This window comes from Plecotus auritus (assembly GCF_963455305.1).
Source record: "Plecotus auritus genome assembly, chromosome: 2".
Taxonomy (NCBI): Eukaryota; Metazoa; Chordata; class Mammalia; order Chiroptera; family Vespertilionidae; genus Plecotus; species Plecotus auritus.
Window position 1 is genome coordinate 129,242,821 of NC_137771.1, and position 14,533 is coordinate 129,257,353.

At 41.5% G+C, this 14,533-nt stretch overlaps 1 pseudogene across 1 annotated transcript; it reads left to right on the forward strand.

The window, feature by feature from the left end:
* The first annotated feature begins 12,852 nt into the window (after window positions 1–12,852).
* On the forward strand, window positions 12,853–14,135 carry LOC308240843 (perilipin-2-like; annotated as a pseudogene). The gene has a single exon. The product of its transcript is annotated as a perilipin-2-like (transcript).
* Window positions 14,136–14,533: the final 398 nt, after the last annotated feature.

Below are 14,533 nucleotides of genomic sequence, written 5' to 3' on the forward strand. Positions count from 1 at the left end.
TGTTGCTCTTTTTCTAACTCTTTGAGTTGTTGGGTTAGGTGATTTATTACCATCGTTTCTTGTTTTTTGCAGTAGGCTTGTAGAGCTATGAACTTCCCTCTCAAGACTGCTTTCGCTGTGTCCCATAGATTTTGGATTGTAGTGTTTTCATTGTCATTTGTTGCCATGATGTTTTTTATTTCTTCCTTGATCTCTCTGGTAACCCAATCATTGTTTAATAGCATGCTGTTTAGTCTCCATGTGTTTGATTTCTTTGGGTTGTTTTTATTGTAGTTGATTTCCAGTTTTATGCCACTGTGGTCTGAGAAGATGCTTGATATGATTTCTATCTTCTTGAATTTGAAGAGACTTTGCCTGTGTCCCAATATATGGTCTATCTTTGAAAATGACCCATGTGCACTTGAGAAGAATGTATATTCTGTGGCTTTGGGGTGAAATGTTCTGAAGATGTCAATTAATTCCATCTGGTCTAGTGAGTCATTTATGATTGATGTTTCTTTGCTGATGTTTTGTTTAGATGATTTGTCCAATGGTGATAGTGGGGTATTAAAGTCTCCTACTATGATTGTATTGCTGTCAATCTCTCCCTTGATATCCTCCAGGAGTTTTTTTATGTATTTGGGTGTTCCTGTATTGGGTGCATATATGTTTACCAGAGTTATTTCTTCTTGTTGGATTGCTCCCTTTAGTATTATGAAGTGGCCTTCCTTATCTCTTGTTATGTCCTTCACTTTGAGATCTAATTTGTCAGATATAAGTATTGCTACCCCAGCTTTTTTTTCATTCCATTTGCCTGGAAAATTTTTTTCCATCCCTTCACCCTCAGTCTCTGTGTGTCTTTTTTTTTTTTGAGGTGGGTTTCTTGTAGACAGCATTTATATGGGTCTTGTTTTCTTATCCAATCCGTTACCCTATGTCTTTTGATTGGGGCATTTAATCCATTTACATTTAAAGTTATTATTAATAGGTACTTATTTGTCGCCATTTTTATTCTTTACCCCTGTGTTCCTTCTTCACTTCCTATTTCTTTTTTTCTTTTTTTTTTTTTTTTTTTACAGCAGACCCTTTAGCATTTCTTGCATTGCTGGTTTGGTGGTAATAAATTCCCTTAGTCCTTTTTGTCTGTGTCTTTTGATCTTATGTGATTCTTTTACAGACAGCATATGTAAGGGTTTGTTTTGTTATTCATTCAGCCTCCATATATCTTCTGATAGGAGCATTTAATCCATTTGCATTTAAAGTAATTGGTGATAGATATGTATTTATTGCCATTTTGTTGTTCATATTTTTAATTATTTTTTCTTCTTCTTAAAGAAGACTCTTACATTTCATGTACCAGTAATACTGGTTTAGCTGTGATGAACACCTTTAGGTTTTTCTTGTCTATAAAGCTCTTTATTTGTCCTTTGATTCTAAATAACTTTGCTGGGTAGAGTAATATTGGTTCTAGGTCTTTGCTTTTCATCACTTTGAATATTTCTTGCCAATCCCTTCTGGCCTGCCAAGTTTCTGTTGAGAAATAAGCTGACAGTCTTATGAGAGCTCCCTTGTAAGTAACTAATTGCTTTTAAAATTCTCTCTTTGTATTGCCCTAGCTGGTTTGGCTCAGTGGGTAGAGTGTTGGCCTGTTGACTGAAGAGTCCCGGTTTCAATTCTGGTCAAGGGCATATGCCCAGGTTGCAGGTTTGATCCCCAGTGTGGGGCATGCAGAAGGCAACCAATCATGATTCTTTCTCATCATTGATGTTTCTATCTCTCTCTTCCTCTCCCTCTCTGAAATCAATAATACATATATATATACACAAGTGAACCAGTGCATGAAATTCATGCACATTAAAAGGGAATTAATGAGAGGAAATATTTTAATATAGCTATTTGCCTTTTCTCTATAATAGAAGTGTCAGAGACGAAAGAAAATTAGTAAAATGTATATGAAAATCTTCCTCCTGTCAGAGTCTGGGGCACAACACAGGAACCAGAGTTAAGTCCCCGCCCATCCACGTGCACCTCAAAATTGCACAAGGCCCAGCCCCGGCCGGCCTCACCCCCAATGGGCTAGATCCAGACCCGGCCGGCCCCACCCAGTCAAGCCCCACTGGGTGGAGGTGTGTCCTCAGGTCACCTGGCCTGGTGCTGAGTTGGGAGAACATGGCCTGAAGTCCCCTGTCAAGCCCTGCCAGGTGGGGGACTCAGCCTTAGGTCCCCCGGCCTGGTGCCAGGGCAGGGTTCACAGCCTGAGGTCCCCCAGCCCAGGCCAGGGCAGGGGGAGCAGGCTGAGGTCTTCTGTCAAGCCCCACCATGTGGGGGGCGCAGCCTCAGGTCCCCTGCCCCGGCCCAGTGCTACCCAGCCTCAGGTCCCTGCTGATTGCTCATTAAGACTCGTTACGGGAACTTGGCCTCCAATGTGGGCGCAGCCATCTTGTTTTATGGGATCCCCACCTCTGCTGTGGGTGCAGCCATCTGCTTCCACTGTGGGCACAGCCATTTTTATTATGGCATGATGGTCAATTTACATATTCCCTCTTTATTAGATAGGATATTTTAATTCTCTCTTTGTCTTTAACCTTTTGCATTTTAATTATGATGTGTCTTGGTGTGGGCCTCTTCGGCTTCATCTAGTTTGGGACTTTCTGTAGTTCTGGATTTGATTGTCTATTTCCTTCACATGAAGTTAGGGAACTTTTCCATCATTATTATTTCACACTAGTGGCCCAGTGCACGAAATTCATGCATGGGGGGGTGTCCCTCAGCAAGGCCTGCACCCTCTCCAATCTGGGACCCCTCGGGGGATGTCTGACTGCCAGTTTAGGCCCAATCCCAACTGGCAATTGGACAGCCCTCTCACAATTGGGGACCGCTGGCTTCTAACCGCTCACCTGCCTGCCTGCCTGATCACCCCTAACCACTCTGTCTGTCAGCCTGCTCGCTCCCAACTGCCTCCCCCTTGCCAGTCTGATCGCCCCCATCTGCCCCTCCACTGGCCTGATCACCCCCAACTGTCCTCTCCTCCTGGTCTGATCCCCCCTAATTGCCTCGGCCCCACCACCTGGCTTTGTCTGGAAGGATGTCTGGAAGGTCTCCTGGTCTAATTAGCATATTATCCTTTTATTAGTATAGATAGTTTTTCAATTCCTTGCTTTCTCTCTTCTTCCAGCATTTCCATGATGTGAATGGTGATATGCTTGAAGTTGTCCCAAAGGATCTTATTCTATCCTCAATTGTTTTTAAATTCTTTTTTCTTTTTTCTCTTCTATTTCCTTATCTTCTAATTCTCTAACTTGATTTTCTGCTTCATCTATTCCACTGTTGATTCCTAGTGTTTTCTTCATCTCAGTTAATGTGTTCTTTCTTTCTGACATTTTAAAAAATCTTTTCTATCTCCATTGTTATGTTTACTATCTCTTTGATGATATTCTCACTAAGTTAATCCACTTTTCCCCTAAGTTCACTAAGCATCCTTATAACCAGTGTTTTGAACTCTGGATCTGGTATATTGCTTGTCTCCATTTCTTTTAGTTCTTTTTTCTGGAATTTCGTTCTGTTCTTTCATTTAGGAGATACTTCTTTGTCTGCTCATTTTGGTTGCCTCCTTGTGTTTTTTTCTGTATATTAGGTAGAGCTGCTACATCTCCCGGGCTTACTATATGGGCCTCATAAAATAGGTGTCCTGTAGCATCTAGTGACACAGCCTCCGTGTTCACCTGAGCTGGGCATTTCAGGTACAACCCTAGTGTGTCTATGTACACCCTCTTATAGTTGAGCCTTGATTGCTGTTGCCACCTTATGGTAGAAATTATTCACAGAAAATTGGCTGTGAAGATTGGTTGCAATCATTGTGGAAGATCAACTGTGCTGGGACCAACCCCATGAAGCAGGACTTACTTCAGTGGGACTTATGTGTCCTCTGAGTGCCCCCATTCAATGTTTCACTTGTGGAGGTGGTTGGGTGTTTCATCAAAGTGGTCTGAAGCTGTCCACTAGGTGGGCTGTTATTGGGGCCTGCCAGGAGTTCCAGGCCAAGGTTAACCATCACCTTTCCCCTGTCTCAGACCACCTGGCATGAGCTACAGAGCAATTTGCAAATGGCTTCTACTTGTGCTGGGCTTGGACATGCCCAGGAGAGGCCAAGCTGAGAACCAAGGCTGGGTCCAGCTGCTAGTGCCAGTCCCAGGGCCATTTAGCTAGAGGTATGGGGCATGTTGAGGCCAGATGCTGCTTGTTTAAGAGATTTTAGAATGCCTGCAGCATGAGCCAGGGCAGGCCATTTGTATGAAACAGCTTGGGTGGGCCAGCCAGTTGGGTGGGATGCAGTCTCAGGAATCACCAGGGCAAGGGGGAAGTGTAGATAGGTTGATGGAAACTCAGATATGGTGCCTGCTTTCTAGCTCTGTGGGGAAAGGAGACTTCAGAAAAGGAAAAGTGACCTCTGCTTTCACCCTCCAGCTTTCACCCTGATGTCAGATAATTCATTTTCTTTCTGTATGCCCCTGGTGCCTTTTGAGCTGCTGCCCCAGCACAGGAGTTCAGAGCCAGTAAGTCAGTGTACAGAACCTTTAAGAGAAAATGGTCTGGTATCTAGCAGCCCTCTCTTTCACACAGCTATAATCTCTGCTGGTTTTTACAGCCAGAAGTTAGGGGATTTCTCTTCCTGGAACTGGACACCTGGGATGGGGGTCCTGGTGTGGAACTGAGACCCCTTGCTTTTTAGGAGTGACCTCTACAGCCGAGATATCCCTCTGGATTCTTATCTGTCACACGTGGCTGTGGGACCACCCTGTTCTGTGTCTCCACTGCTCCTGCCACTTTTGATGTGGCTCCTTCTTTATTTTCTTAGTTGTAGGACTTCTGTTCAGTTAGATTTTAGGCCGTTCTGAATGATGGTTGTTCTATAATTTTGATGTGGTTGTGGGTGAATATAAGAACCACATTTACCTATGCCACAATTTTGACTGGAACCCTAGGTATTTTTATTTTTATAATTCTCTTTTTATAATTTTCTTTTTATAATTCCATAAGTTTGTTTTCTCACTTATAGTTTATTCTTTTGAAATAATTTTATGATTTAATGTATAATTCTCTAAATAGTGAGGTAATTTTCCCAATCCCAATAAACAATTCTTACTGAATTGATTGGTCCTTGCTGGGATTATTATTGATTTTCTATTCAATTTATAATCTAAATCAATAATAATTGATGCCATTTTAATGATATTTATAAAGATTATGTTTATTTTTTAGTATACTATTTAGTCATACTTTTGCAGCTGTGGTAAATGTTGTATATTTTCTATTAAATACCAAAAAGGAGCATTGGTGCTAATTTATTCTGTTTGTTAGATATCTACCTTTCTGAACTTGGTATTTCTAATAATTTGCATATGGTATTAGGTTTTCTAGGTAAAATGATGAGAGTGTCTACATTTTTGTCTCATTGCATTGTCGAGATCCTCAATACTTTCTGGCAAACATGGTGGGTAATCAGCTGATTTACTCCAGTTAGACTTAACTATATCAGATCTGAATTTTTGATATTAATTCTGGACTACATTTTAAATATTTTAAAGATTATCACTGAGTGTTGTCAATCTTTATTTTTCCCAATTATAAGTAGAATGCTTTAAAGCTATTTTCATTATGTATTATAAGATTTACATAAATAACCTTAATTAGATGCAGAAATAAGCCTTTATTCCTTTTCTTTTTCTAAGACCTTTCATAATAAGTAGTTATTAAATGCTACCAAATGCTTTGTAACAATATGGTTTTCTGTTTTATTTTGTTTGTGGGGCATCTTACAGAGATTAGCTTTTCTGATCCATTTATTCCTGGGATAAATCTTTTTTAGTTATTATTTCAATAAAGCATTGGAAACATATAGTTAATAGTTTAATTAAAAATATGGGTCAGTCCTGGCCAGTGTTTGCTCAGTGTTTAGAACATCAGCCCATACACCAAAGTATCATAGTTTGATTCCTGGTCAAGGGTACTTATGTGGGTTGCAGGTTTGATCCCCGGCCCCAGTTGGGGTGTGTGTTTCTCTTAATTGATGCTTCTCTCTCTCCCTTTTTCTCCCTCACTCCCTCCAACTCTCTCTAAAAAATCAATAGAAAATATATCCCAGGGTGAGGATTAACAACAACAAAATGACTCAACTTTATAGGCAAGTTGACCTGTACTTTTTATTTCTATACTGTCCTTATGAGTTTTGAATCATGATTATATTAGTCTCATAAAATCAGTTCTTACTATCACTTATAATGGAAACAATTATTATGTATATTGGGCACTTACCACATAGTAGGCATTTTTTATGCACTTCACCAATATAAATTCTGAAATTACATTATAACTCAATACATCTTAAAATATGACAATCAAATTTCTATTTCTTTTCCATCTCCTTTTACCAATAACCAAGTGATTTGTCACAATTACTTTTACTGCCTTTTAATACAAAAGATATGCTATCAATTAACATTTACGGAGCACTTGAAGTCTTCCAAATTTTATACATTTATTAATTCATTTATTCCCCACAACAGCATTATGAAGTAGGAATCATTATTCTAAATTTATGTGAAAAAAAAATGGATGGGTCTGGGCAGGGTTATGTAAGTGGAACCAGGGTTCTACTTACTGGCAAGGTGAGAAGAGGTTGGCAAGAATTAGAAGAAAAAATAAAGTGATAGATTGTTTCCTTAACTTGTGATGGCAATTGGGGAAAAAAAAAAAGAACAGTAAGATGATTTCTATATTACTCACATAATTTTTAGTATTAAGTTAAACTGATTAAAATTTATGATCTGTATAGTTTTAATTAAAATACTATTAAACCTCCTGATATCATAAACACAATTTAAATGCTAAGGAATAGTTCTCTCTCATATGTACAATTCCTAAGAGTGTGAAATGTTTTCTTTGTATTAAACCACTATCAATTTATCTAATCCTTTAAAAAATATATTTTACATGTACATTTGTAAAATAGTTAGAAAAATACAATTGTGTAGCCTAAAAATAATTTACATATAACCTTTATTTCATGAACATTTAATAGATGTTTAATGAATAAATGAAAATTTTAACATTTATATTCTATAAATATTTTTAAAAATAATGTATATAAACATTTTTAGAAAATAAATGCGCAAGTCAATAGTTGTATGTGGTAAGCTGAATAACAGCCCCCCAAAGATGTTCATGTCCTAATCCCGAGCACACACAGGTGTTAGTTTAAAGATGCTTGTTGGAAATGTGCTCTCCCTCCAAGGAGCACATCTGTGCCTCTCCTTGTCTCCTCTTCTTCCTCCACAGGCATGCATCTCCTAACCTCTAAGGGACTCCAGGAGTCTTGCAATCAGGGGAGCAATGGGCAACAGTGGCAGCTTGTCCAGGCTAACCCCCTGAATCTGTCTCCAAGGCCCCCCTTTTCTCTGACTTCCCAATGAGCCAAAGCAGCCCCACCTAGGCTCTCCTGTTGTTGCTCCTATCCTAAGCCCTTCCTTGTTTCCCAGCTTTAATAAATGTCCTCTTAAAATAAAAAACAAACAAAAGAGAAAATAAAAATGCTTGTTGGACAAAACATGTTGGAATATCAACATCTCCTTGGTTTATTTGGGTTTGGGGGTTAAATATTTGACATCCGGGAATATTGCTAATTCCTATCAATAAAACTACTTGAAAAGAGTCCTGGAGTCTTTATGGAGACAGCGGATTATAGAAAAAGCCTCTGAGTACTAACCAGCAATAACTGCTGGAATTTGGTTCAGAGAATTTCCATTTGAGGGCAATTACGAGCTTGCTAGCAAATATTGAGTCAAACTACCCCAATGAACGAATGACATAAAATAATCTTGAAACTTGAAACACCCATAATGTCTTGGATGTAATGTAAAAGAAACACCCCAATGGGAAGGACAGTGCCCAGACATGTTCCATAATAATATGGAAATTGTTTGTTGAGAAACATGCTACACATGGGGGAAGCAAAGTTGTACTTACTCAATGTATTCACAAACAGGTAGACTCTTTTCCCTAGAACCAACTTTGGAACAACCTGAAGATATGCCTAATCCTACTCCCATGTGAGTGGTAAGCTATAAATAACTCTTGATTAACCAACCAACCAAGAGCTGCTTGGTTTATGGAAGGCAGTTCCAAGGTGAATGGATAGCATCCTAGTTGGAAGGCTACCACTCTGAAAAAGGTTAAAACAGGCCAGCTTGGTAGGCTAAAATTGCATGCTGCTTGCCTCTAAGCTTGAGTTTTTACTGACTCATGGGCAATGGCCAATGACCTAGCCATACAGACAGGCAAGAACCCAATAGAAAATTGGCTTATTAAAGGAATGACCATATAGGGCATTGTCCTAAGGAAATCACTATGGGAATCTGAGGGATATATTAAAGTAAGATTTGTTGATGCCCAGAAAAAGAACACTATTCCAGGACTGAAACGTGATTGGAACCAGAAAATAGAAATCCTTATTTCTAGGGTCCATGAAAAAAGTGCACCTTGGGAATCCAGAGCAATGCAGAGATGGGATGAATCTAAACATACGACTCTTGAATCCTGTTTGTTCACTGTCAGCTGGTACTCCTGAACGAGGGCTCATTTCATGATCTGATTTTTAATAACTGCTTGTGTTTTGTTTGATTTTGCTTTTGTTTCTGTTTCTCTGTGGTAGTCTCATATTGGGTTGAATGAATGCTTCTAGAAAAAGAGTATTTCATTTGCATTTTTAAGGGATGAGAATTGAACCAGTTGAAATTACTTTTTAACTTATCACTCACATTGTCAATTCTTTTTCAGACAGGTGAAATAAATTTGGACTATGCATATGCACAATGCAGATTTTTGCCATACAATATCATGAAAATTCCCTTGGTCTATCTTGGGGTTGAATTATGTTCTCCTCTCTCCTTCATGTATAATATATTTACCCTGGTACCTGTGAATATAAATTTTATTTAGAAATAGAGTGTTGATGATGTAAAAAGTTAAGATGAAGTTATATTGGATTATAGAAGGCCCTCATTTCAATGGTTGATATCTTCATAAACAGAAATATTTGGACATATATAGATATTTATAGGAAAGAAAGCCATGTAATGAAGGATACAGAAATTGGAACAATATAGTCACAAACAAAAAATTCCAAAGGAAGATTTTTTTCAAACTCATCTCTCTCTCTCATTTTCATTTATTTATTTTTTTTAATTTTAGGCCACACAAGGGGTCTACATTGGCTCAACCTGATATTGTAAGAAGAGAAAATCTCTTATCTCTAACCCCACCTCTACAAATAATGTATGCACACTCTATAAGAAAGCATTGTTTGCCAAAGTGCCATGATGCTATTTTTCCCTTATGTTACACATTTTGTCATCTCTATTGGGATTCTTTTTTAAAAAATTCTTACTAGTATTCTAGCTCATCTACTTTCCAGCTAAAACCACTCTGAACATCTGAGGATAAAACAAGCATTTTATTTGCTTGTATTTTTGCATATATCGTTATATAATAGTGCAAGGACGCTGGGTATAATATTTTTACATCCCAGGTGTTGGAATAAAACATACATTCTTTGTAAAATGGGGGGCAGGTAATAGTTTGATGCATCATCATTTTTATTAATATTCATTAGAAATTACTAAAGAGAAGTTCATGACCTTCATTATATGTATATATACACACACTAATAAAAGAGAAAGATGCAAATTGACCATACCTCATCAATGCTCACCAGACAATCAGGAGTGAGTATGCAAATTAACCCAACAAAGATGTGGGTTAATTTGCATACACAGGTGCCAAGCGGCCGGGGGATGGGCACCAAGCCCACAGACTCCTGGGACCATTGCTGGCCTGGGGAGGCAAGGGCAGCGGAACAAGTCGCACCTGCAGGGTCCCTGGACCATCGCAGGCATGGGGTTGCTGAGACCCAGGCCGGCCCTCTGGCCACAGATCCACAGCTTTGCGGAGACCGACTCTACCAGGCCGCCCGGTGGCCATGTGGCTGGGCCACAGGGTGCCAGTTCAAGATGTGACACAGAGAGGAGGTGGGGGAGGAAATCCAGAGAATGGGATGTGGGGGTTCAAGACTCATTTCCTTTGGGCTTTTTCCTTCTTGGTCTTGGTCCTTTACTTTAGGGCCTGGAGCACAAGCACTGCAGGAGAGAGGGATGGATGAAGGCCAAATGTGGAAGAAAGGAGGTAACCCAGATGAGGGTGGAGACCTAGCAGAGGCACGAGGCCCAACTGCGGGCCGCCTGAGGGGTGGCTCCAGGGTGAGTTCCTAGGCTTTGGCAAAGCGGTGGCCAGGAGGCGGGCATTCCAAGGGGCGCAGAGCAGCACACACCGTCCCTCTATGAGGCCACCCCACACAGGCGCTGCCTTCGCCAGCAGGCTCTGGGCGACATCTGCAAATGCTACTGCAACCTCTAACATTCTGGGCAAAGAACTGACCCTGTGCCCCTCTGGGTGCCAGGCTTGTTAGGAGTGTGCTGTCACCAATGCCATAGATCAAAGGCAAAAACCTGGCGAGGCAAGGTGCACCGGAGGGGGCTCGGGCCCGGGCAGGGGGCCAGAGGGCAGGGACCTGCCTTGCCTGCAGAGAGAGAAGTTCTGCAGTGGCCCGAAGGGGCATGGAAGGACGTCCCGGGGGAGGGGCAAGGCCCTGCGGCCCTGAGGCAGGGGTTGAGGAGCGGTGCCATCTCAGTGGTGGGGTGCCCCACTGCAGGGTACCTGACTGACTGACATGATTCAGAGAAGCTCCAAGTGCTAACCGGCCTTGCCCAGGCAGCCTTCACACTTCAGAGGTGGCGACTCCTGCTCCCACTTTGGCCCAAAAGAAAGCCCGCGCCGCCCTGCCACGGCAGCCCACGCCTGCGCAGTGAGTGTGAAGCCTACCACCTGCTCCAGAGAAGGGGGGGCAGTAAAGAATGGGGGCGGGGGGGCGGGGAGAGGAAAGAATGTGGAGCGTCCACAATGAAGAGGGGCTTGAGAAAGAGGCTCAGAAGCCTGACGGGAAGGTTTGTTCTGTTTGCCCGGCGGCTGCCCCTTAGGAAGGGCAGAGAGCATGGCTCTGAGGGCTCCCTGTGCGCTGAGTCAGGATCCACAGCCAACTGGAATTGGCCTCGGTTTCCTGGTCTGTAAAATGGATTAAGCGTGTCCCAGTGCTTCACTGAGCTTTGATGGCCAATTGAGATACTTTATAAGGAAAATGAGGGAAGAAGTGAGAAAGAAAAGGAAAGGCGAACAACACAAAAGAAAGACTGGAAGGAACCTGTAAACCCATTGTCACTTAAATAGGGAATATAGTCAATAGTGTTGTAATGATGGTATGATGCCAGGTAGGTACTGGAAATATCGGGGAACACTTTGTAAAGTATATGATTGTCTAACCACTATTCTGTAACTAATATAAAACCTGAAACCAATACAAAATAATATTGAATGTAAAGAAATGAAAATTGGAGTGAAATTTTTATAAATTTCAACATTTAAATAAAGGCTGTAAAGGAAGGAAGGGGGAGATTAAAAATAGTGTTTTTCATTTTACCACTTTATTGTCTTTTCAGTACATGAAAAAGACAGTTGTCTTCATATGGTGCTTTTATACTTTTCTAAGTCATTATCTCATTTTAATTTCAGGGCAACTTAAAGACAAGATAATTATTCCCTCCACTATTCAAAGAAAGGAAATCTTGGTGTATGGCCCCAATGATTCAATTGTCAAGCCCATATTGTAAAGCAGGGTTAGTGAAATTTTCTGTGAAGGGTCATATCTATACTAATAAAAGCCTTGGGGGTGATCAGGCCAGCAGGGGAGGGTAGTTGGGGGCAATCAGGCCGGCAGAGGAGCAGTTAGGTGTTAATCAGGCCGGCAAGGGAGCAGTTAGTGGGCAATCAGGCAGGTAGGCAAGCAGTTAGGAGCCAGCAGTCCTGGTTTGTGAGAGGGTTGTCTGACTAAACCGGCAGTCGGACATCCACCAAAGGGTCCAAGATTGGAGAGGGTGTAGACCAGGTTGAGGGACACCCCCTGTGCATGAATTTCGTGCACTGGGCCACTAGTGTGTGTGTGTGTGTGTGTGTGTGTGTGTATGTGTGTGTGTATATGTATGTGTGTATGTGTATATATATATATATATATATATATATATATATAATTTTAATAGCAGAACTAAGTGTTTGCTCATGAGAATAGTTAGCAGTATTTTCAGAAAGAGAAGTATTTTGCTACCCAGCTTTTAAATAGTATATATTCAGTTATGCCAGCTTATTTTATTGTTTGAAATTGAGTTTATATTTGGATATTATAAACTCGTACTTACTACATTCTCCATAACAACCTAGAAAAATGAACTAAATGGCTTCCATGGAAATTTTTTTGTGTTTTTTTTTTTTTTCTTGGAATCCTCAGTGTTATGAAGTCTTAATGGCGCAACGCTATAGGTGTCGCTGGAACCTGGTGTTTGTGACCTGTCGGATCTTCGCCTCTTGTCTGCTATCTCTCCATCTCCAGGGAGAAAATGGAAATAAGCCAGTCAGAGGAAGATAAATATCATATGATCTCACTAATTTGTGGAATATAATGAACAACATAAACTAATGAGCAAAAACAGATTCAGAGACAGAGAAGCATATATCAGATCATCAAACCTCAGAGGGAAGGTAGGGGAGGGTGCGGGTAAGGGGGAGAGATCAACCAAAGAACTTGTATGCATGCATATAAGCACAACCAATGGACACAGACACCAGGAGCTGCAAGCATGAGTGGGAGTGTGGGGGGCAATGGGGGGGTAAGGACACATATGTAATACCTTAATCAATAAAGAAAAAACAAATTAAATGGTATCTGTTGCAGTTGATCCACAACAGAGTGTGGTGACAAGGGTGGCCAACCTAAGTTGGTGAGCTCCACATATGACCTTGTCTCCTCAGCTTACGTCAGTACAAAAAATCAGTATCCTTACTTGAAATCTGTGTGTGAGATGGCAGAGAAGGGCGTGAAGACCATCATATTGGTGGCTGTGATTGAGTGCTCAGCCCATCATCCAGAAGCTAGAGCCACAAATTGCTGTTGCCAATAACTATGCCTGTATTGGGCTAGACAGGATTGAGGAGAAACTGCCTATTCTGAATCAGCCAACAAAGCAGGTTGTTGCCAGTGCCAGAGGTATAGTGACTGGGGCAAAAATGCTGTGACAATGACCAACTGTGACTAGGGCCAAGGATTCCATCACCAGCATGGTCACTGGGGTGGTAGACAAGGCCAAAGAAGCCGTGATTGGCAGTGGGGAGAAGACCAAGTCTGTGGTCAATGACAGCATTAACACAGTCATGGGCAGTCGGATGATGCAGCTGGTGAGCAGCAGAGTGGAAAATGTGCTCAGCACATCAGAGTTTCTGGTAGACCAGTATCTCCTTCTCAATGAGGAAGAACAAGAAAAAGAAGCAAAAAAGGTGGAAGGATTTGAAACTGTTCAGAAGACAAGTTATTATATTAGGCTGGGATCTCTGTCTACCAAGCTCCGCTCACGTGCCTACCAGCAGGCTCTCAGCAAGGTGAAAGAAGCTAAGCAAAAAAGCCAGGAGACCATTGCTCAGCTCCATTCCACTGTTAACCTGATTGAATTTGCTAGGGAAAATGTACAGAGTGCCAACCAGATAATTCAGGATGCTCAGGATAAGTTCTACCTCTCCTGGGTGGAGTGGAAGAGAAACATCAGCTATGATGACACTGATAAATCCCACTGTGCTGAGCACATTGAGTCCACTACTCTTGCTATTGCAGGAAGCTTGGCCCAGCTTTGCAGACCACGTGCTCCACCATCCTGTCCAACATCCAAGGGTCACCACAGAACATTCCAGATCAGGCCAGTCATTTGGGGGTGATGGCTGGTGACATCAACTCAGTGTTCCGCCATGCTTCCTCACTTCTAGCAAGGGGCAGCCACAGAAAATGAGTCTTTAGATAATGTTATGGATTAGCTTGTTAACAACACACCCCTCAACTGGCTGTTAGGTCCCTTTTATCCTCAGATGATCAGTCTCAGAATACTCAGCACCGTGATGCAGAGAAGGACACAACCAGCCAGGAGGCCCAGCGACCTGAGCACAAAACACATTAATCCTGTCCCTGTCACCAGTGCAAGGTGCCGCCAGACATCTTTTGTTATGTTGCAATTAACCTGCTAGACAACTCTGAATTGAGGAAACAGCTAGCTAGAAAAAAGGACCTCTTCATTATAGTCATTTCCAACTGGATTAAGATCTTTAAAGTTTCTGGCCTTAGCAGAAGAGGCATTTTGTTTACCTGGCTGGTAAGAAAAGAAAGATACACTGGTCAGAGCCTAGTCAAAGGTCACAAAAGTTACACTGCACTTATGGTCTCATTCTGTTGCTGTTTGTCTGTACTGAATAAAAACATCTTCACGTGGGCTATGGTGTAAACTGGTATCTACTCCAGTTTGGTCTGAGTAGGCCTCATCATTGTTTTGTCTCACAGTGCATGCTTGTACAACTTTAT